Raw genomic sequence first — 23,013 nt, 5'->3', positions numbered from 1 at the left:
ATTCCTCAGTTTACTTAATTCAGGAAGTTCCATCATACATGAGTTCATCATACAGTGGAAGTGTTTACCATGTGATGAAGACCATTTATTTTCTTCCCAGGCACACACTTGTGTGAGAGTCACACAAATTAAGCATTCTACATCCTAAAGAAAGAACAAAAATGTCTATTTTTGGAAGAAAGTCTTCAGATCACGATCCGGGGGAAGAAATAATTCAGTCCAACCAGGGATCCCCAAAATACACTGCCAGGAAAGAATTCTGTCTTATGCACCTCTTTTCCCTCACTTTGTCCCTCCTATTATACTTGCTTGTTCAGCAGGAGAAAGGCTGAATTTCAAATTTGTTGTGAATAGAAATTTTATGCTGTAATTTGGAAACTAGGATCAGAGACTGTAAACAGCTCTCTTGGGCTGACATTTACAGCCTGTTATTGTGCCCTCTGAAATGCGCCATTGTGGGGTTATCAGATGTCTTTTGGAAACAGCACATTAAAATTTTGTACGTTTGTGTTTTCATTTCCTGGCGAGGGATCCCACTGAAGACAAGATGGTAGCACAGCCCTCAGATATTTACTAAAATCTGTGAACATACTCACACATATGTCCCACGCAGTTGAAGAGTGTCAGCAATACTCTGAAGGTCACTCACCATTCCCAGGCTAAGAACATAGGCCTGCTTTCAGGGTTTCTCAGATAAGTCTTACAATTATGATTAAAGATCTAAACATTAAGGCCCTGAAGCCAAGGACCTAGAATGATCAGGGCACCAGCTGAGGGGAGAGAGGTTTCTAAAAGGGAAAAGGAATAGCCCGCCTGGCTCCAAACCAGGACTAAGGTTGGTTTGGGACTTCTCTGGTGGTCCAGTGGCTGGGAGTCCACCTGCCAGTGCAGGGGACACGGGTTTGATCCCTGGTCCTGGAAGATCCCACATGCCTTGGGGCACCATGTTCCAAACGGCTGAGCCTGTGATCTAGAGTCCAGGACCCGCAACAAGGGAGGCCACCGCAATGAGAAGCCTGAGGACCAGAACTAGAGAGGAGCCCCCAGTCACCGCATCTAGAGAAAGCTCGGGCTCAGCAGCAGAGACCCAGCGCAGCCAAAAATTAAAAAAAAAAAAAAAAGGTTGCTTTTCCTGCCTCTTAGGAGGTAGGGGAGATAAGCAAGGGCCCCCCAAGGACCCTCTAAGTCCAGCCTGTCCACTGGTCTGGGTCATTAGTAGAGGTCACCAACTTGGGAACCCAGATTGAGTGGTCAGAGGGCTGGCTCTCGTTGGCCTCAGATTGTTGAGGGGTCAGTGCCCTGTGGGGTCAATGTCAGGGCTGGTGGCAGGCTCACACTCCCCACTCTGCCCACTCATGGACATCAACCTTGTTTCCACTTTCTTGAACTGCTCGTTCTACCCACAGGCTGGAGGGAAGGTGCTAGCACTTGGCTTCCAGCAGAGAGCTTTCTCATCACGGGTCCTCGCACCTGCAGCTCTGTGCCACACTGTGGAGGCTGTCCTGATGCCCACCCATGCCACCCTGGGCTTCATCACAGCAGCTGTGACCCAGGAGCTCTGACCCCTGGACCGCCCATCACTGGGACCCACAGATATCTTAGCACTGCGCTGAGAATCTCACATGAGGAGTTCTGTGGCTCTGTCTTCATTCTTCCCCAGGACATCCCCTCACAGCCCAGTGGAGGAAGGGAATCTACACCCCCTTCTCTCTGATTGAAAGTTAGCCCAGTGAGGAAACTGACGTGGGGTCACTCATCTGAGTGAGGCCACAGAATCGATGACTGTGCCCAGTGGGCCCACAGCAGAGAGCGGCTTGTTGCCCAGAAGCAGACAGAGGACAGGGTCTGGGGGTGGGCATCGGGAGAGCTATTGCATCCATCCAGCCCCTGCTCGCTTAGCTCATTATCTGTCAGGTTTTGTGAGCTAACACCCTGGGAAGCACGAGGAGCCCTGGGCAGTGAGACCTAGGAAAGGAATGATTGGTCAGATGAGTGTATTTACATTAGGTGGCTCAGGTGGTCCAGAATCTGCCTGCAATGTGGGAGATCTGGGATAGATCCCTGCGTCAGGAAGATCCCATGGAGGAGGGCATGGCTACCCGCTCCATTATTCTTGCCTGGAGAACCCCATGGGCAGCGGAGCCTGGCCAGACCATGGGGTCACAAAGAGTCAGACACGACTGAGCGACCACATGGTGTGATGTGATGATGGGAGGAAGTGAGTGAGGGGAGACAGAGGACGACGGGTGCTGGGCACCAAGAACAACATGGCAGCCAAGACAAGACTCCCTGCAGGAGGCAAGGCGCCGGCTCTCAGGGACCCTCCAGCCCCTCTCAGCCACACCAGCCACTCTGCTCCGCACATCCAAGTGATCTTACTGCCCTCTGAGCTGTCCCGTGACAGTCAGCACTTCTGTGATGCGAGGAGCAATCACACAGGGGCTCAGACCCCCGCCTCCCCTTCTTTTCTCATCCCTGCCACCGCTTGCTCAAGATATGGGGCAGAATATACATCTGTGTTTTTTCCCAAAATGTCGTGGTTCTACCTATATGAATTATCTCCTTCTAAAAAATACCTCTAAGCTTCCTCTTTTATTGTGCTCTGCAGCCAGGAACAAAATGCCTCTGGAATGAGGCAAATGGTAAACTTTAGGTACTGCTATCAGCTCAGACACACGTCAGTAGGTGGAAGGTTTAAAAAAGGAGACTATGTATGTTATGACTATGTCATCATATTAGACTTTAAAGAAAGCAGGTGATGGTTTGTTTCCATTCTTTCCCGTTAATTTCAGGGTTTCTTCTCTATGCCTCCAGGCCAGATGGCCTTCTGCAAACCCGACTGGGAAACTTCCCTTTTCTACTCTTCCCAGATTAGCATCCCTGAGCTGCTTTGGGGACACCTGGGTATCTCTGTGAAAGTGGAGCAGGTTTGAGTAACGAAATTGAACTCAGATATGACAGGGAAATGCCAGAGACCATTTACCCGGGATCACTTGAGAAAAGAAGACAACAAAGATGAGGAGGTAAGACAGCTTCAAGGCTGGTTCAGAAGAGACTCCTCCCAAGTTCCTGGAAAGGAGAAAACAAACAGCACTTCAGTGGGTTGAATAAAAAGCGACCCAAAGCTTCTTTTATAGGTCCAATCAGGGCGACTGCATGTGGAAGACAGTGCTCAATTCTGATCTGAGTACTAACTAAAATATTTGCTGGACTTCGAAAGCCCATGATATGAACAGGAGCAACGATTAACAATGTTCCAGGCAAAGCTGGAGGGGTTTCTTTTGTTAGCTCTTAATGGGTGCAGGACCAGAAGAGAACAACAATGATGATGACAGTAAAAATAAGAATGAATAGATGGGAAAAAAGAAAAGAATGAATAGATAGGATGTCCCTGGCAGTCCAGTGGTTAAGACTTGGCCTTCCAGTGCAGGTGATGTGGGTTCCAACCTTGACTGGGGAGCCAAGATCCCACATGCCTTGTGGTCAGAAAGACAAAACATAAGACAGAAGCAATAGGGTAACAAATTCAATAAAGATTTAAAAATGGTCCACATCAAAAAAATAAAAATCTAAAAGAATGATTAAAACTGATGGAGCACTTACTCTATGGGAACATGTTAATAGTTTAGATGACGTTTTTCCCATTTGCTTTCATGGAGTTAGTACCATCCACTACTTCAACTCAGGCACAAGTATAGTCAAGATACAATCTTTTATTTTTCTGATAGTCACTCTTGCACTTAACTGAATGGGACTTTGCGAAGGAAAACTATCACACAGTTTAGGACTCACTTCTCTTCAGATGCTGAGAGGTGTCTTCGATCTATTGTAGCATGTCACTTGGCTTAGTTTGTACAGAAGACAGTACCCCTGCGTCTGACAATGGGCTTTATCTGTGCTCTAGGAATGACCCTGCTGATTCAGGGCCCTGTCCAGGCCATGGTGATGTCTAATGACCGATAAAGCCTCATGTTCTTGACTCTTGTGCTATAAAACACAGCATAGTTCCAGGGTAAGTGAAAGTCGAAGGGCTTTGCTCCTTAGCCAAAGCCTGAATCAAAACAAGTTTGGGACAGGGGCTTAGTGTCCCTGATGAAGGACAGAAGGAATGAAAACAGTTCACCAAACTGAGATGGCATCTTGAGATCAAAAAATGAGAAGGCCACTGGGTATAATCAATAAGTCCATTTTTTACCAAGGTCAGGGGAGCACCTTACTTACTCACAGAGCAGGACTCCAAAGCTCCCTCTGAGGAGCCACTGGGGATATTTTGTTGCTAACCTGGTGAATGGGGGTGGGGGGTTGGAAATAGGAATCTATTTTCCTAAGATTTGTGTAAGGTTAACTAGTCACATGGGAATACATCAGGGAAGGTTATCCTCATTGTTTGGGGACTAACAGAGCATAGAGGCTGCCTGGTCCTAATGGTTATTAAACAATATCTATTAACTTCAAGACCCTGATGACAGAGACATGATTCACCACACAGGCCAGTTCCAGGCAGGGTCAGCAGAAGGATGGCAGGAGCTGCACGAGCCCAAGATGGCATCAGTGATGCTAACAGACATCCAGGCACCCTCCTCCTGCTTTTCCTTACCCTGCTGTTTCTCTCCTCTGTCTCCGGGCTTTGGCTACTCCTGCTTCTGCTGCTAAGTCGCTTCAGTCGTGTCCGACTCTGTGTCACCCCATAGATGGCAGCCCACCAGGCTCCCCCGTCCCTGGGATTCTCCAGGCAAGAACACTTGAGTGGGTTGCCATTTCCTTCTCCACTGCATGAAAGTGAAAAGTGAAAGTGAAGTCGCTCAGTCGTGTCTGACTCTTCGAGACCCCATGGACTGCAGCCCACCAGGCTCCTCCATCCATGGGATTTTCCAGGCAACAGTACTGGAGTGGGGTGCCATCGCCTTCTCCGCTGGGCTTTGGCTGAGTCATCCCTAACTTAAGTCTCAGCAGCTGGGGGTGAGATTTCTGTTTTTTCACCCAGAAAATCTTGGGCTTCTCGTAAGAAATGATCCCCCTTATTCTTAATGAAGCATTTTTCTGTAACAAATGTCTTCAGAATGACTGACTCAAGGATTCTTGTATTTTCCTTCTCATCTCAAGATGATGGCTGATTACTCAGCCTACATTTATGCAATTAATCAGAACCCACCAAGTGAAGCGTATTGAAGGTGATTATGATGGCCTTCCTACAACCAGAACTAGTCTAATACTAGTCTAATACTAATATCATCCCTAATGGTATCCATGAGGAAAAAATAAGACTAGAGATATTCAGTGTGGTGTTCGAGTTTGTATGTGGTGAAATTAAAGTTGGAATCAGGAATCTGACTCTAGATACTGAATTCTTTATTACTGCAGGATGTTCTACTGGTCTCCTTCCTCAAGGTTTAAGTATTAGAATCAAGTGAAAATTACTATACATTTTAAAAGAATGATAAATTGGCTCACGACTTTCCATACACTAGTGATAATCTAGAAATTAGGATTTAAAAATATTTTTATATTGACCAAGCTCATTTTAAGATTCCCTGTAAAGGGAAAACTTGCAAAAATAAGCAGGATAATTTTTATAAAGAACAACACAGTGACTTTCATTACTAGTTATTATAACTTATGATGATGCTGAGGCTTGAAATACGCGACTTTGGCTGAGTCACATATTTTCCTCTTTGTCCCCCGCTTCCTGGGCACCTTGCACCCTGTCTCCGTCCTCCCGCCCTAAACCTGCTCTGTAAACTGTAGAGAGCTGTGGTCCTGTCAGGGCCTGCTCCCTCCCCAGAGGGAGGAGAGTGACACCTGTATAGAGAGGCGGCCTACTCAGCAAACTACAGATGGGGCCACGCCTTGGACAAGACAAGTGAACAAGGAAGACACCGCATGATCGCACCTCTCTCAGGACTCCAGCCTCGGGCCAAAGTGGCTTAAGGGTCACATTTGCTCTGTGAATGAAAACACTGTTGCAACATTTGTGTTCAGTCCCTCAGTCCTGCCAAACTCTTTGCAACCCCATGGACTGTAGCCTGTCAGGTTCCTCTATCCAAGGAATTTTCCAGGCAAGAATTTAAAGCATAATAACTGTCTCCCTCCCACTGCCTACCCTGCCATGGAAAACAACATCAGTCCTAATGATAAAACATTCGATTGTGTAGATGTGAGAACTGTCTGCTTTTATTTGCACAAGAGGAGACTTGCTCAGGGTCTCTCGCCGGGTTCCTCAGCTGGGCTGCCTCCATCAGCTCGGCTTTATTTTGCAGTAAACAGTGAATGCCCAGCAGGGTCCTCTGAAGGGCTCACAGCTTGGCGTCCCTTGCTTCAGGCAGATTCCACCCTGAAGATAGCAGGGTCTTTCAAAATTGAGCACCCTAGTGCTGTCTGGAAAAGGAAAAGACATTTATATGAAGCCTCGTGGAAGTCCCATGAGGAAATCTGGGGGTCTCACCATCTGACTGGGATCCCCTTCTTTCCCAGCTAAACACCAATAGCAAACATCCCCCTCGTATCCCTCACTCTCTGTTCTGATGTAAGATGTCAGTGTTGCTGACGAACCTGGTTCGAGAAGATCCCACGTTTGGGAGCAACTAAGCCCCTGAGACACCATCGTGAGCCTGTGCTCCGGAGCCCGGGCTCCACAGCGAGAAGCCCCTGTAACGAGAAATGTGTGCCCTGCAACTGGAGAGTAGCCTGCGCTCTCCAAAACTAGAGAAAAGCCCGCGCAGCAAGGAAGACCCAGCACAGCCAAAGGAAAAAAAAAAAAAAATATATATATATATATATATATATATCTCCTTCCTGCCACAGGAACACCTGGGTGGTAACCTCAGGGTCAGTAACCACTGCCCCGTGTGCCTCACCAGTCACCCCACCTCCCCATCATGCAAAACCCACCCAGCTCTCACAGGCTCGTCAGATGGAAGCCTTGTCCAGTGGAACTCAAGGTCACACTGTGACGGGTGGCAAGAGGTCTCCGGTCTGGGCCTGAATAAAGCAAGTTTGTCTCATACTGGGTTATACCAGTCAAGTAATTCAACTGATTTACTTCACAAATAATCTAGATTATTCCAGGGAATTGGGAGGAGGGAGAAAGTTACCACCAACAAGACGTTTAAGGTCATGAAGATGCAACAACATGCTTTGGAAAGAATTCTCTAATCACTCAATGCCTACTTTTGGGTGTGGAAGTGACCTACTAGTAGCTCTGTCAAGCTTTACTTTCTGATGATGGTTGACTTAGGGAAGGAAAAACCAAGTAATGATATGAAAGGGCATCATGACTGGTATTTACCGGGCAGTACCTGGAAGAGGATCGAGAGAGCAGTGAGGAAGACATGGAGGAGCCTCATTGTCCCGGAACGGAGGTCCCGGAAGGCCTGGTGGGAAGGATCAAGGACACAGTCAGAAGTCCGAGGAGCTCAGGGCCTCCAGGACCAGAGCAGACATGACCTCCTACCCCGGGGCCCTGCGCCTGCCTTGGCAGGAGGAGTGTGACTGCTCCATCCTTTCCGGCTCCCTGAGCCCCAGCTGTCACTCGCCTTGGGTTTGCTCAGACCTGGGGTTTCAGATCTGGGGTTGAGGCCCTCCTGTGCCCACATCTATGGAGGCGGCATCCCCGTGAGGCAGAGGCTGGAGCATCCAAAGCCAGTGGTAGGGCGGGAGTCCGGCTGTTACAAAAGGAGGGTAAGGCCAGCCCCTTGTGGGTGAGGAGGTTCATTAGAAAAGATTTAGAGCCCAGTTGATTGGATCTTCAGGGCTACTTGAAAGGAAGATCCAGAATGGTGGTGGGTTATAATCTTCCTAAAGAATCCACGTTAAAGGAAGAAAGAGTTTGTATTGGTTAAAAATTAGTGGAGAAATATACCCAATTATTTCTAGGATTTTAATTTTAATGTTTACTTTCATTTAAATCTATCATAGTTTTTCTGATTATAAAAAATAGTACACATCAGAAAGTTTCAACTAAAAACACCCAAAATTTCAGGTCATAAGTAAACGCAAAAATGAAAGATTTTTTAAAAACCCACAGGCCCACCCTTCAGTTATAACGACTACCTACAATTCAGAACATTTCAGCTCTTTTCCTTTGCAAATGAAATTGTGTAAATATTTATTTTTAATTTAAAACATAGAATCTTACTTCACACTCAATGCCAATGTGTTTTTACCACTTAAATGTTATCTTGGAAAAATTTTAGTATCTGTTCAAGTGAATTTGCCTCATAAATTTGTATGATCATATATATACATATATCTTGAGAAATTTATATAACACTTACTTTTGTATAAATTCCTACAAGTGGAATCTATATATATATATATATATATATATATATATATGCATTTTTCAAGTTTTAATGGGTTTTTCCCAATTGCCCATGCTAGAAACTATTGTACCACTTTATCCTCTTACTGACAATGTTAAAAAGTATATTTCACAGTCAATATTCTCATTACTAGTGGTTTTAAGAATTTTTTCAATTTTTCCAAATTGAATGAGGTAATAATATTTTCTTTTTTGTTTTAATATATTAAAAAAAATTGTTTCTGAGGTTGAACATTTTAAAAATGTTTTTATCCCTTACACTTTACCCATTTTTCTATTCATCTTTCCTTGCTGACTTCTCAGAATCCCATGTATATTTAAAGTCACTAATCCTATATTCTATGTGTTGCAAAAATTGTTTCTGGCTTGCTTTTGGCTTTGTGCTTGCTCATCTAATAGATGAAATTTATAACTACCCTTAGAGATTACATTTGGTTTTCTTCAAAGATATTTATTAGTATGTTTATCTACTTCTGTCTGTATTCCTGGTTGGTTTCATTCTTAATTCTTTCAGTCCTGGAATGGAGGCTCTTCTGAAAACCTATGACAGACAAGTCCCCAGCAGTGACCTGAGAACTGTTGCTTGCACCATCCAGCACTATGAATTTCCTGAGCCCACAGACATGCCCTCACTCCCACATGTCTCATATGGAAGGCTGATGTCTGAGTTCACATCTCTGTCCTCTTAGGAAACCTAGTCTTGCACGGAAGAGAAACAAGCTCATACATGATTAGAAGGAATTGAAAATGATCAGGGCCACCCTAGTGATCCAAGTACAGCAGGCCGTCTGTGGGAGGACAGGGGCGGGACACATTTTGTACACCCATCAGAGCACCTAAACCACACAGCCTGCCTGGCACCTACCTAGTCCTGGTCAGAGACGGTTCTGTTCCTTCTGCTCTTCTGTTTGTCTCTGCCAGAGGCAGCACTAAGTGATCTGAGCTATTAATAACACAGCTCCTCCAGTTCAAGATAATCAAATCTCCCTCTTCAGTCTCTTTCAGAGGGCATGGCTATGCTCAGTGATTCTCTATTACCAAATAACATTTAAATTACTCCATCAAGTTAAACATAATGTTATCGCTTTATTGACTGATTCTTCATTGAAATTACAGGTTTTACTAAAGAAAAAAAAAAATGACATGTGGGTGATTGAGTCTAAGAACTAGATTTCCCTTTACATGTTTTCCTCCTTTTAGTATAACCTTTCTGGGTCCTTCAGAGTGTTTTGTGTTTTTTTTTTTGTAACTTGATTCTTAAATATTGTATGGTTTTGCTTTTTCAGTCACCTTCTTTTGCTATATTTTATAATTGGCTACTGTGTGCATAAGAAAAGCTATGAATTAGGAGTAAAAATTTTGTCACTAGCCCACATTGAACTCTTATTCCTTTAGATTTTTTGTGGTTACTTCTCAATAGTTTTCCAGTCCTAAAACTATGGATCTGTGGGAATTAACCTCCTTGATTCTGATGTGTAAGCTTCTTATATTCTGCTCTCAATGAATGGCATTGACTCACAATGGCTTGAACCTTTGGAGATCATCTAAGCCAACTTCCTCTTTACAGAAGAGGAATCTGTGGCCAGACAAGGTCAAAATCATATCCTGGGTTTATCCTGTGGCAGATGTCTTTTATGTTGCTAAATCTTTCTCCATTGCGTGTGCGCGTGATTAGTTTCTTTAGTCATGTTTGACTCTTTGTGACCCTACAGACTATAGCCCACCAGGCTCCTCTGTCCATGGGATTCTCCAGGCAAGAATATTGGAGTGGGCAGCCATTTCTTTCTCCAAGGGATCTTCCTGACCCAGGGATTGAACCCAGATAGCCAACACTGCAGGTAGATTCTTTACTGCTGAGCCACCAGGGAAGACTCCTATCTGTTACCACAATGCAAATATTACCTTATTTCTACCCATTTCCCCTGTTTTCTCATTTCTCTTATTCCTCCTTTCACGTCAAAGATCAACTTCCTCAGTCTTCAAAAATGAAAAAAGGTTTTTCAAAAACAGTTATTTAAAGACAGTTTTTTCTTTTTAAATAAATGCTTTCATCCTTTTTTTTTCAATATGAGATTTATTCCATAAAAATCTTTGATTTTTCTTCCAGAACTTAATGAAGAATTTCAACTCATGCATGAAGCACAAATTGTAGTTTCAGCCAAGATGTCCCTGGGTCAGAAATGACTGTGTCCAGTGAAGAAACTGAGGGAATTTTAATGACAACACTAACACCCACGGCTTCTGTGACCCTGGGATTGAGTCTAATCACTCTTGTGGAGTCAAAATTGAGATGACTGAATTTATGTCAAGATTTCTGTCTGAAAAGTTAGTTCAGTTCAGTTCACTTGCTCAGTCGTGTCCGACTATTTGCGACCCCATGAACCACAGCACGCCAGGTCTCCCTGTCCATCACCAACACCCAGAGTCCACCCAAACCCATGTCCATCGAGTCGGTGATGCCATCCAACCATCTCATCCTCTGTCATCCCCTTCTCCTCCTGCCTTCAATCTTTCCCAGCATCAGGGTCTTTTGAAATGAGTCAGGTCTTCGAATTAGGTGGCCAAAGTATTGGAGTTTCAGCTTCAATATCAATCCTTCCAATGAACACCCAGGGCTGATCTCCTTTAGGATGGACTGGTTGGATCTCCTTGCAGTCCAAGGGACTCTCAAGAGTCTTCTCCAACACCACAGTTCAAAAGCATCAATTCTTCGGCGCTCAGCTTTCTTCACAGTCCAACTCTCACATCCATACATGGCCATTGGAAAAACCACAGCCTCGACTAGACGAAAGTTAGAGCGAGATAAAAAAAAAAACACATTGGGCCTATGAATGCGAGCCTCTACTATTTATTGACCCTGAGAGAAATCGCTGGAGGATGTCTGGGCAGTGAGAGAAATTGTCCAAGGCAAGGATGGTTGAGACTTCAAAGGAGAGAAAATAGAAATGGAGGGAAGAAGGGAGGGAGAGAGAGCAGTCACAAGAATCTCATAAAATTCTTCTTCAGTTTTGGGGCCATAAAAGGCCCCAGTCTGCTCCCCACGTGCTCCTCCAGCAGAGCAGGCCAGGGAGCATGTGGCCCTGGGTAAGCACGTCTCTTCTCTGTCGGGTGCTGGCAGCTCTGTTCCCACCCGGCTCTGCTCTGAGGAGCTTACTGACTCCACTCTGACAGGACAGGCCTCACTCTGAGCCCTCGTTCTCTCCCTAGAGAAACAGAATGACGTCCTTGTTGTCATGAATGAGTTGGAGTCCTGCTACCTGTCGACCTTGTTTCACCTACAAGACTCCAAGGTCTTGAAAACCTAAGACTGAGTCTCCTCAGCGTTGAGCCCTTAGGTGTGAGCCAGACGAAGAATAACTCGAGCCTGGAAACAGGAAGCACCTTTGACAGAGCCATAGGAACGTGGGATTCTTCTCCTTCTTCGTCTGTGCCCAGACTTCTCCCATTCAAGCCCGGGCTCCCACGCCTTCCGCGCTGGACCCCGAGGGGCCTCACTCATCGCTCCTAAATCAGGGGCTCAGGACCCCGTCCCCCGGCCTGCCCGCCTCTGCACACACTCCAGTCTCGGGGTCGTGCTTCCAGTGAGAACAAGAAGGGGCCCTTCAAGCCCCCGACGCTCTGCCTCGGGCCGGTCTGGGGGAGGCACCATCCCACGTGTGCAGGGGCAGCTTTGGGTCTTGGGCCGTGGTCGGCCGCCGTGAGCGTCGGTTGCGCCCGGAAGTGTGTCGGGCGTCGGGCGGCACCGCGCCGACTTCACGCGGAGCGCCCTCTCTGTGCGGAGCGCCCTGGGACCTTCCCTACGACCTCAGACGGCCTCCGGGGGGCGACCTCGAGCGGCCGTTCCCTCCGCGGGGAGCAGGACCACACCGAGGTCAGGAGGACTGAGCCCCGGGTGGACGCACAGCCGGCCCCGCCAGCGCACGTGTCCTGTCCCGCAGCCCCCTCGCTCCCTCAGAAGCAGCCTCAGACACCTCTGGGATGTCGTGTGGAAAGATGACGCTGGACCGAGGCTTCGGACCCCGGGCTCCGGTCCCGGCTCCGCCTCTGACTACAGGTCACGTCCCTTCGTGGCGCCTCCGCGCCCTCGTCGGTGAGATGCCAGAGCTGGGTGAGCTGACCCCCAGGTTCCCCCGGTTCTGAGGTGCGTGGCTCCAGGCGCTTCCGAGAGGTGTGGAGGCCCGACGCAGAGCGGGGACCACGGGAGGATGGCCACTCGCCTGGTCCTCGGGCTCCTGCCTGGGGTCCCCCGAGCCAAGACCCCGTCCGCCTGGGCCCTCGGCTTTGCTCACTCACCTCCTCTCCCTCCTGTGGGCAGCAGGGCCTGAGGAGCCTCTCCTTCGTCCTCCAGGGCCTGTTCCTGGAGGCGCCCTGACAGCCCGATGTGTTCCCATCACCAGGCACTAGTGAACCAGAGAAATCACTGAGTGGGCACCTGCGGACGCGCGGCGCCTCCTGGCAGGGACCCAAGGGCCAGCGCCTGGCACCCAGGGCCTCTGTACCCGGGCCTGGCTCATCTGCAGAGACTGGAAGGGACACGAGGCTGCAAAATGCAGGGGACTTGTCACTGCCCCTGCCTCAGCAAGCTCAGGGAGCCAGTCACTGCCGACCCCCGAGAGCTGAGCTCCTGGGCGAGTGGAGGGTGTGGGAGGGTCCGAGCGCTGCTGCAGCGCCAGGAACACTGAGGACAGGAGGGGATAGAAGGAGGAGAACAGCTCTCTGTGACACCGTGGCATGGCCTTAGGGCTCAGATGGTCAGCTCCCCCTGCAGAAGGGAAGAAATCAAGAGGAAATAGGGCGGCATGCCAGCAAGAAAAAGAGAGAAAACCTGTCTGGGGAGACGACGCAGTAAATCATACCTAGACGTGCGCGTTAACCATCGCATCAGCCGGGAAGTAGAGGGCAGGGGCAGGGAAGCAACAAATTCAGCTGAGAAGAGGCAAAAGTCTTGGGGTCTTCACTACCTTGGTCTGCAGAGGGTGCTTCATCAGATGTATTTGAAATAGACAAAAATTGGTTTAGGTTGAAAACGACAAAAATCATTTGGGAATAATATTATAAGTGTCCATAAAAGGAAATAGCACAATATTGCTTAATTTCACTTTTTTAATCTTCTCTTATTTTCTGATTTCTCTTCTGATTATTATGCAGAACTCTAGACATTTCCTCCATGAAAGAGTGTCATTACTGAGGCTTAGGATTAACTGAGAAAACACTGATTTTAGAGTCAGGAAACCAGGGCTGTGGCTCCAGAGAAGCCACTTGCCTCTGGACCCCTGGGAAGTAAGTAGCCTCTCTTTTCTGGACCTTAGTTTTCTCATCTGGAAAATGTGATAATCAGTTCAGTTCAGTTCAGTCGCTCAATCCTGTCCGACTCTTTGTGACCCCATGAATCGCAGCACGCCAGGCCTCCCTGTCCATCACCAACTCCCAGAGTTCACTCAGACTGACATCCATCGAGTCAATGATGCCATTCAGCCATCTCATCCTCTGTCGTCCCCTTCTCCTCCTGCCCCCAATCCCTCCCAGCATCAGAGTCTTTTCCAGTGAGTCAGCTCTTCGCATGAGGTGGCCAAAGTACTGGAGTTTTAGCTTTAGCATCATTCCTTCCAAAGAAATCCCAGGGCTGATATCCTTCAGAATGGACTGGTTGGATCTACTTGCAGTCCAAGGGACTCTCAAGAGTCTTCTCCAACACCACAGTTCAAAAGCATCAATTCTTTGGCGCTCAGCCTTCTTCACAGTCCAACTCTCACATCCATACATGACCACAGTAAAAACCATAGCCTTGACTAGATGAACCTTTGTTGGCAAAGTAATGTATCTGCTTTTGAATAGGTTATCTAGGTTGGTCATAATTTTCCTTCCAAGGAGTAAGCGTCTTTTAATTTCATGGCTGCAGTCACCATCTGCAGTGATTTTGGAGCTGTCAGATAAAGTCTGACACTGTTTCCACTGTTTCCCCATCTATTTCCCATGAAGTCATGGGACTGGATGCCATGATCTTAGTTTTCTGAATGTTGAGCTTTAAGCCAACTTTTTCACTCTCCACTTTCGCTTTCATCAAGAGGCTTTTTAGTTCCTCTTCACTTAGGTCCCTCCAATTCTGAGATGCTACAGCATCAGAGCCTAGGCCTCACACCCGCTGACACTAGGTTCTGATGAACGGTTTCTTAGCAAAAAGATACTTCCTGCACTAAGTAAAAGCCAAATTATCTGCCTCTGGGGAAAATATGTTTGTCCTCCTGCTTAATAAAAGGAAGTAAGTTACTCAGAATGTAGGCTTATCCTCCTGCTTCATGTTACACCAGTATAGTAATCTAATCCTTGAAGTTTCTGGGCGAAGCACTCAAGTGAGAGGAATTACACAAAGATAGGAAACAGTCAGATGGGTCCCTCCGGGCATCACCTGGTTCTCAGTTTCTAGCACTCTCCTGGCCCCCTTTCCAGGCACAGGGCAGCTTGGCTCAGCACCATTCTTCCTGAGACCCATTTCCTCTGCTCCCACGATTTCCAGTTACTTAGCCAGAATCAGGTACAAAATGAACACAATGTGCTCCCGGAATGCCAGGGGCTTTCAGCTGGATCAAACAGATCCACACTGTAACAGTTCATCACTATTCACTGCAGTGAGGAGGAGGGGTCTTAAAGGAAGGAACAGCTGTTCCTGTTCCTATGGTGTGGGGGTGGGAGCAGGGGGAGAAGTTGAGAATACTTTGCTGTGAGGTCAGTTTTTGATTTATGGTCTAAGGGATGAGTCAGTATTTATGAGGCAGATACACACACAGTGGTGAAGCCAGTCCTGGAAAAAGGAAGATCATAGGCAAAGATAGAAAGGTGTAGATTTCAATGTGAATTTGGGAAGTCATGTGTCCTTTGGCTAAAGAAAAAGGAAACACTGTAGGATATGTAGACTCAGGTTTGGATATTTGGATTTGTCTGGTAAGCAAAGAGGAGAAACTGAAGGACTTTAAATGAGAAAATAACATTGCCAAATTTGCAATCTGGAAATAACTTGGTAGCCATATGTAGACTGGATTCAGGAAGGGAAGGTAAAGGACTGTTATAAACCCACCATATATAAAACAGCTAGCTAATGGGAAGCTTCTGTATAGCACAGGAAGCTCAGCTTCAGGAAGAAGAGATGTGCTAACTTAACCATCACATGAGGAACCACACTGGTAGGAAGCAGTCTGCTTAGGAGGCAGCAGTTGTGAATCTGGTTATGAGAAAGTGGATGGTCCATTTGTGTTATTCTCATTGGTTACCCATTGAAAGAAGGTATTCATAGTAACAATCATGCATCATAGGGAGAAATCCCTGTAGCCTGGAACCCAATTCTGTCTACCCCCTACAAAATCTCTTTAAAGTAGATCATGCAGGGACAGCCCTGGTGGTCCCGTGGTTAAGACTCTGAGCTCCCAATGCTGGGGGCATAGGTTCAATCTCTGGTCAGGGAACTAGATCCCACATGCCACAACTAAGAGTTCATGTGTCACAACTAAAGATTCTGCATGCAACAGCTAAGAGCTGGCACAAATTAAAAAACAAACAAAAAAGAATCAGTATAAAGCAAGCAGTTAAATACAATAAATTAAGAAAAATAGTGCAGGAATATTTCACCTGGACAAAGATGCTGCTGCTACTGCTGCTAAGTCGCTTCAGTCGTGTCCGACTCTGTGCGACTCCAGAGACGGCAGCCCACAAGGTTCCCCCGTCCCTGGGATTCTCCAGGCAAAAACACTGGAGTGGGTTGCCATTTCCTTCTCCAATGCATGAAAGTGAAAAGTGAAAGTGAAGTCACTCAGTCGTGTCCGACTCTTAGCGACCCCATGGACTTACCAGGCTCCTCCATCCATGGGATTTTCCAGGCAAAGATGAGTCATCATCAAACAGAAACCACTCAGAATCTCTCCAAAGATGCTGAAAGAAAAAGGAGGTGGTGGGGACCGGGGACGGGGGGCAGGGAGAAGAGACAGGAAGGTGTGCAGGGAGCTTGGAGAGAATCACACGCCACATGTGGGCACAGATGTAGACACACCTGGGGGCCACAACTGGGGAAGTTCACTTCTGGTTGCTTTGATTTTCTTTGAAAACCTGTCATGACGTGAGCTTTGAAGGAGAAGGTGCCACGTGAAGCAGTCGTGGGGAGTGAAGGCAAGCGAAGGGGAAGGAGGCGTCCAAGCAGGACCAGTGGGGAGACAGGACCCGCTGTGCATGAGGCGTCCTGAAAACAGGCTGAATCCGGGGGCGTGCGAAGGGGCTTAGCAGCATCAGGTCAAGGATTCTAGGTTCTTCATCTACAAAGGGTTGAGCCAGAAAAACAGGAGGTGGAAGTCGAGAGCAGTTGCTTAAAACTGAGATTACAGAGGGTTCGCAGGTCCTGGCTGAGAGGGTTTTGTTTGTGTGTTTTCCCTTCTTGACACCAACTGTGTGTCCAGGGCTTCAGATCAGTTCTGACACTAACCACCCCAGAAGGAGGGGCAGCTGGGTATGATCCCAGTTCCACAAGACTGTTTCCACCTCAGATGCCAACTCTTCGGTCCCCAGCTCCCCGACACTTTTGCCCGACTTGGCTACAAACTCAGGAATCCCAGTACCTCCCGCTTCAGGTTGTACGATTTGCTAGACTGACTCACAGAACTCCAGAAAACGCCAGAGGAAGGTCCAGGCCACGGCCCCCTTCCCAGGCTCCTTTGTTTTAGAAACCTTGGTTGGTTTCTGTAACTGGCCATTTGGGCTCCACGGTTTTTTGTTTCTCTTCCCAGACATTAAATTCTTGCTCTGATGTTTTAAATTCACCAATAACAAGTGAGCCCCAAACCTAGGCCCCCATCCTTGCTGTTGTTGTTGTTTAGTTGCTAAGTCTTGTCTTACTGTTTTGTGACCCCATGGACTATAGCCCACCAGGCTTCTCAGGCTATGGGATACTCCAGGCAAGAACACTGGAGTGGGTTGCCATTTCCTTCTTCAGGGGATCTTAGACCTGAATAAAAGTAAAACTCCAGGCTTCTGCCCCGCGTGCTCTCTCTCTCTCTGCCTGACACCATGGCTCCAGGTGTGCTGTGTAATTTCTAGGTCTGGTAAGCAAAAAGCCTCTTTTTTTTTTTTTTTCCAGAACTCCCTTATGGTTGTAGTTGAGAGCATCTTGCAGTCATAAGACCCACAAAGGGCAGTTTGACCACAACCAGTGATTGATAGGCTGAGATCAGCAGAAAACAATGCAAGACATCCTGGGCTTCTCCTTGCCACCTTGGTGATGGCCAGCTCCTGCTTCAGAGGCCAACGTGCGACCTGAGCCAAGTAAATGACCAAACCCTTCTTTGTTCTCAGTGTTGACTCTTTAGTCACAGATCCAGCAGACTTTATTGAGTCCCTGTCATGAGCCAAACACAGGCAAGTTCATGGTCCCTTCCTTCTCCCAGGAGACTAATGCCCACCATCCAGTGAAAATCAGGGGTAAATAGCATTTAAAAATAAACTACAATGAAACTAGTTCCAAACTGGGCAAGGAGTATGTCAAGGCTTTGTATTTCACCCTGCTTATTTAACTTATATGCAGAGTACATCATGCAAAATGCCAGGCTGGATGAAGCACAAGCTGGAATCAAGATTGCAGGGAGAAATATCAATAACCTCAGACAGGCAGATGACACCACCCTTATGGCAGAAAGTGAAGAAGAATCAAAGAGCCTCTGATGAAAGTTAAAGAGGAGAGTCAAAAAGTTGGCTTAAAGCTTAACTTTCAGAAAACTATGATCATGGCATCTGGTCCCATCACTTCATGGGAAATAGATGGGGAAACAGTGGAAACAGTGGCAGACTTTATTTTGGGGGGCTCCAAAATCACTGCAGATGGTGACTGCAGCCATGAAATTAAAAGATACTTGCTCCTTGGAAGAAAAGTTATGACCCACCTAGACAGCATATTAAAAAGCAGAGACATTACTTTGCCAACAAAGGTCCGTCTAGTCAAGGCTATGGTTTTTCCAGTAGTCATATATGGATGTGAGAGTTGGACTATAAAGAAAGGTGAGTGCTGAAGAATTGATGCTTTTGAACTGTAGTGTTGGAGAAGACTCTTGAGAGTCCCTTGGACTGCAAGGAGATCGAACCAGTCCATCCTAAAGGAAGTCAGTCTTGAATATTCATTGGAAGGACTGTTGCTGAAGCTGAAGCTCCAATACTTTGGCCACCTGATGTGAAGAACTGACTCATTGGAAAAGACCCTGATGCTGGGCAAGATTGAAGGAAGGAGGAGAAGGGGATGACAGAGGATGAGATGGTTGGATGGCATCACCAACTCAGTGGACATGAGTTTGAGCAAGCTCCAGGAGTTGGTGATGGACAGGGAAACCTGGTGTGCTGCAGTCCATGGAGTCGCAAAGAGTCAGACAAAACTGAGCGACTAAACTGAACTGAACAATGAAAAGCTATGTGAGTTGAGAACTACTGGCACTAAACTAGCTTCCTTGGTGGCTCAGAAAGAATCTGCCTGAAAAGCATGAGAACTATGGAAACGTATCAGAACTATTGGAATACAAAGCTAGGGATTCTTACACTGCTAAGAATGTGTCCTGACCTCACCACCCAGATTCCACAGAGTTCTGCAGGCAGGATGAGCAGGAGGGTGTTGAGAGGAGGAGGGGAGGGGGTCAAGGTAACTTGGGGCTGGATGGAGCCGTCCCATAGCTTTACAGGGATGCGGGTTCCAGCTGAACACTCAGGATCTATGCTCCTCACTCTATGCAAACTCTGCTTCAATTAAAAATTAGCAAAGACAAAATGCAGGCTTTGTAATTTTATTAAAAAATCCGTTAGGTCTAGAAATTAAAAATGAATAAATGGGCCGGGGAGAAGGGATGGAGGATCACCTCTGGCCTAGTTCGCTAGTGATTTAGGTAACTTCCCAAAGTGCACGACAGACCTGAGCTTCTGTCTCTTCGTGGCCCAGGACTGTCAGGTCAAGTGGGGACCATCTTTGGGATCTTGGCTTCAGCGTCGTCAGCCAGGTCTCACTGGAGAAGAAAGGCTGTCCACTTGGGAGGACTTCCTGCTCCCCGGGGGCGTGAAGGAGCCTATATCCAGGAAGGGCCTGGTGCAACTCCCAGACACAGGAGCACCCCGAGCGAAGGCGTGGAGGAGAAAGTGGTGTCTTGTCTCCACTTGCCGGACCAGATGTAACCAGAGGTGATGACACCTGTCCCTGGCATTGCCCCACGACAGCCGGATTAGAGTGGGAGGAGACGCAGGAGCCCCAGCAAGGTAGACTTCCCTCGGGGCACCCCAGTCTCCGCCTGAGCCAGACACACCTGTGCAAACAGAGCTGTGTACTCCCCTCCCCGCCGCGCCTTCTCACCAGAGACTTAACTCCTGTCGGCCGAATGCTGAAATGGCGCATAACTCTACAGTCCTGCCACCCACCTCAATGTCCTCTGCCTGCCTCTTGTCTGTGGAACACTTTAGTCAAAGAATACGTTTAATCAGAGAAATGAGAGCATGCAGAAACAAAGGGAAAACAGTCAAAGGAGACCAAATAATATTAATGTAGTCATTAAGCAGGGTCAAGGACCTTTTGTTTTTCCTCAAGGGATACAGATAATACTCTGAGCCGTTCTTGTGAGCTATCTTATAGACACTGAAACTCCACCAGGTGGGAGAAGTTAACTATATGATGACCAGAGTGTAGCCGTGACATAAGTGGCCAGAATTCTGAGAACTGGCCTCAAAGAAATGGAGTGAACAAACCCTGTAACTGAAAGTTAACTGTACTTAAAACAATCAAGATGATCCTGCTCAGACCACCGATGGTCAGTGTGAAGCTGATTGTCAGAGCTGACTGTGCTGTTTCTGCTTGTAGCACCTTCCTTCTGTCTATAAAAGCTCTTGCCCCACTGACTGTCAGTGATGGGAGGGTCGGCCTTTGACAAAGGTCCACCCTCCCACTGCCCCCAACTTGCCAGCATCTGATATAAAGCAAACTTTCCTTTTCACCAACCTGGCCTGTTTATTGGATTTCCAGTGGCGAGCAGCCAGACCCCCCATTTTGGTAACAACACTTTCATGTGACCAGACCTGGCAGTGAGCAAGCAGGGAAGGCCATCTCCCAGAAAGGATGGGGTGATCACAACCTATGATACTGACTTTTGTGCTGAACTGTTTAAAAGATTATTTCCCATATACCACCTCATTTCCTTCTCTATACAAATCTGCGAGAGACACATAAAAATTCCTGTTCTGTAGGTGAGGCTTGTGAAGCGCAAATGCTTTCCTGATGTGACAGAGCCTCTGAGTGTGAAATAGGACGCAGGACACAGGTGTCCAGACTCAAGACCGGGGGTAGGGATGACATTTCTAAGAGATCATAAATGCTGTCCATCTCAAAGCTTCTAACTGCTGGAAACCCATACTTTGAGGAAAAGGGGAGACAGAAGACAGAAAAGAACAAACCTGAGAAGCTCCTTGTGGTGCTTCATCTCACGTACGGATGTGGCTGGGCCTTGCTGCCTGGATATTTGGCCAAACATCATTCTGGATGTTCCTGTGAGGATGTTGGGAAACGAGACCTACATTTAAATCAGTGGACTTTGGTAAAGCAGGTTATAATTACCTCACCTTTGGTAAAGCGTGACATGGGTGGGCCTCATCCAATCAGTTGAAGGCCTGAACAAAGACTGACTTCCCCCCAAAGAGAAGGAATTGCACCTGCAGCCAGCCTTCAGAATTGAACTCCAACATCAGCTCCTCCCTAAGTCCTGCTGGTCTACTGCACTGGATGGACTCACCAAACTTTCATAAGTGGTACTAGTGGTAAAGAACCCACCTGCTAACGCAGGAGACATAAGAGATGCGGTTTGACCCTGTCAGGAACACCTGGAGGAGGAAATGGCAACCCACTCCAGTATTCTTGCCTGGAGAATCCCATGGACAGAGGAGTCTGGTGGGCTACAGTCCATGGTGTCGTCAAGAGTCAGACACGGCTGAAGTGACTTAGCACAAATGCAAGCTTCCACAATGGTATGAGCCGATTCCTTAAACTAAAGAAATGGGTTATTTCTCTGTAGAACCCTGGCTGATTCACAAATAGATCTGAACAAGTGAGGGGGAGGAAGATGGGAGGCCCCCTCATAGAGCCCCACAGGGATGGGCTGTGGCAGTCTAGGCTCTGGAGGAACTTTTCCTGGGTCCCAGAATCTTCTGAGAGCTAACCCCCTCTCACACACACACATAAGACAGTCCTAGAAAATTTCTAAGTCTCTTCACTGAAACTTGGCCACAGGCTATAGCTGAGGTTGGGTTAGCATGATGTGGACCATTTGGTTCTGCAAACCTGCACATAACTAACACACAGAGACACAGCTGGTGGGAGAAACAGAAGCTAAGAGACACAGCAAGGGCGGCCCCAAATGCCACGGCCAGGAAGCCGGGAGTCGGGATTAGGGGTCGGAAGAGGACCGGGGGGCCGGAGAGGCTCAGGGGGCAGCCACTCCCGGGGAGCACAGGGCTCAGGGAAGAGCTTCCACGGAGACCCTGGGTCATGATGGCGGGTCTCTGGGAAGCCCCGCTGATCAGTGGCCACGTGGTTTCCGTTGCTTCCTTCCTCGCATGGTCCATCAGAAGAGACCTCCATCCCTGAGCCCCTCTGAGCAGAGTGGACAGAGCTCCCGTTCCTAAGGTCTTACCTCCCACCTGAAGCTGCTGGGTAAAATAAATGAGGAGGTACAGGTAGCTCACTGGAACCACTGTCTACACAAGCTTGGAGCTGAGTTACCTGTCCTTTAGCAATTTCCCCTCCACAAGATGAGACAGGCTGAGGATATAGAAAGAGGGTGAGAAAGAGGAGGGGAGGGAAAGGGAGGGAAGCAAAAGGAGCCAGAGCGACGGAAACCTGCTCATAGAACCTGCATCACTGCCCCTGAAACGTGCAGGAAAATAACTGGAAAGCTCAAAGGGACTGGGATCTTCAGCAGGAACTAAAGCAAGGGGCATCATTCAGGAACACGCAGCTCCAGGAGAGAACAGGAATCTTGCCGAGGTGAGGGGAGCTGTTTACCTGAGTATATTCAGGGTTATAATATTATCTACATTTGACATATGGGGGGACAACTTTTATTTTTGTATTACAAGCTTCAAGAAAGATCGGACCAACTCTTAGCTGATGAAAATATGTAGCAAGTTGAATGAATTCTTGGCAAGCATCCCCAGGAATCTTTGGGTGGAAAAGGGGAGGACTGTAAGTGTGGGGCTTTCTTGTTTATCAAAAGGAATGGAATCTAAGAAAGAGTACAAATGAACTAATTTACAAAACGGAAAGAGTCACAGATGTGGAAGATAGCCTTATGGTTACCAGGCTGTCGTGGGGGTGAGGGAGGGAAGGTCTAGGAGATTGGGACTAACATATACACACTACACACTACATATACAAGCTACACACTACATGTACAAGCTACACACTACGTATACATACTACATATACACACTGCACACTACATATACACACTGCATACTACATATACACACTGCACACTACATGTACAAGCTACACAGTATGTATACATACTACACACTACATATACAAGCTACATATACACACTGCACACTACGTATACACACTATTCTATGGAAAATAGATAACGAATAAGAACCTGCTGCGCAGCACAGGGAACTCTATAGGCCAACTCTCCTCAATACTCTAT

The 23,013-nt window shown here is 47.3% G+C and overlaps 1 long non-coding RNA gene across 5 annotated transcripts; it reads right to left on the bottom strand.

Moving 5' to 3' along the window:
- Nucleotides 1–6,144: 6,144 nt before the first annotated feature.
- Nucleotides 6,145–9,274, bottom strand: LOC147343438 (uncharacterized). Of its 5 annotated transcripts, none has more exons than XR_015156009.1 (3): nt 9,186–9,274; nt 7,286–7,370; nt 6,145–6,375 (listed from the first exon to the last, which is right to left on the bottom strand). It is a non-coding gene; the product is annotated as an uncharacterized LOC147343438 (long non-coding RNA). The 5 variants fall into 5 exon arrangements; XR_015156006.1 differs by having other exon boundaries at nt 7,296–7,370; XR_015156007.1 differs by lacking the exon at nt 6,145–6,375 and adding an exon at nt 6,384–6,645 and having other exon boundaries at nt 7,296–7,370.
- Nucleotides 9,275–23,013: the final 13,739 nt, after the last annotated feature.

Source organism: Bos grunniens, chromosome 27 (genome assembly GCF_055505025.1).
Source record: "Bos grunniens cultivar Pamir isolate PY7600 chromosome 27, Bosgru_T2T1.0, whole genome shotgun sequence".
Lineage (NCBI taxonomy): Eukaryota > Metazoa > Chordata > Mammalia > Artiodactyla > Bovidae > Bos > Bos grunniens.
This window is presented reverse-complemented; position numbering and strand designations above follow the sequence as displayed.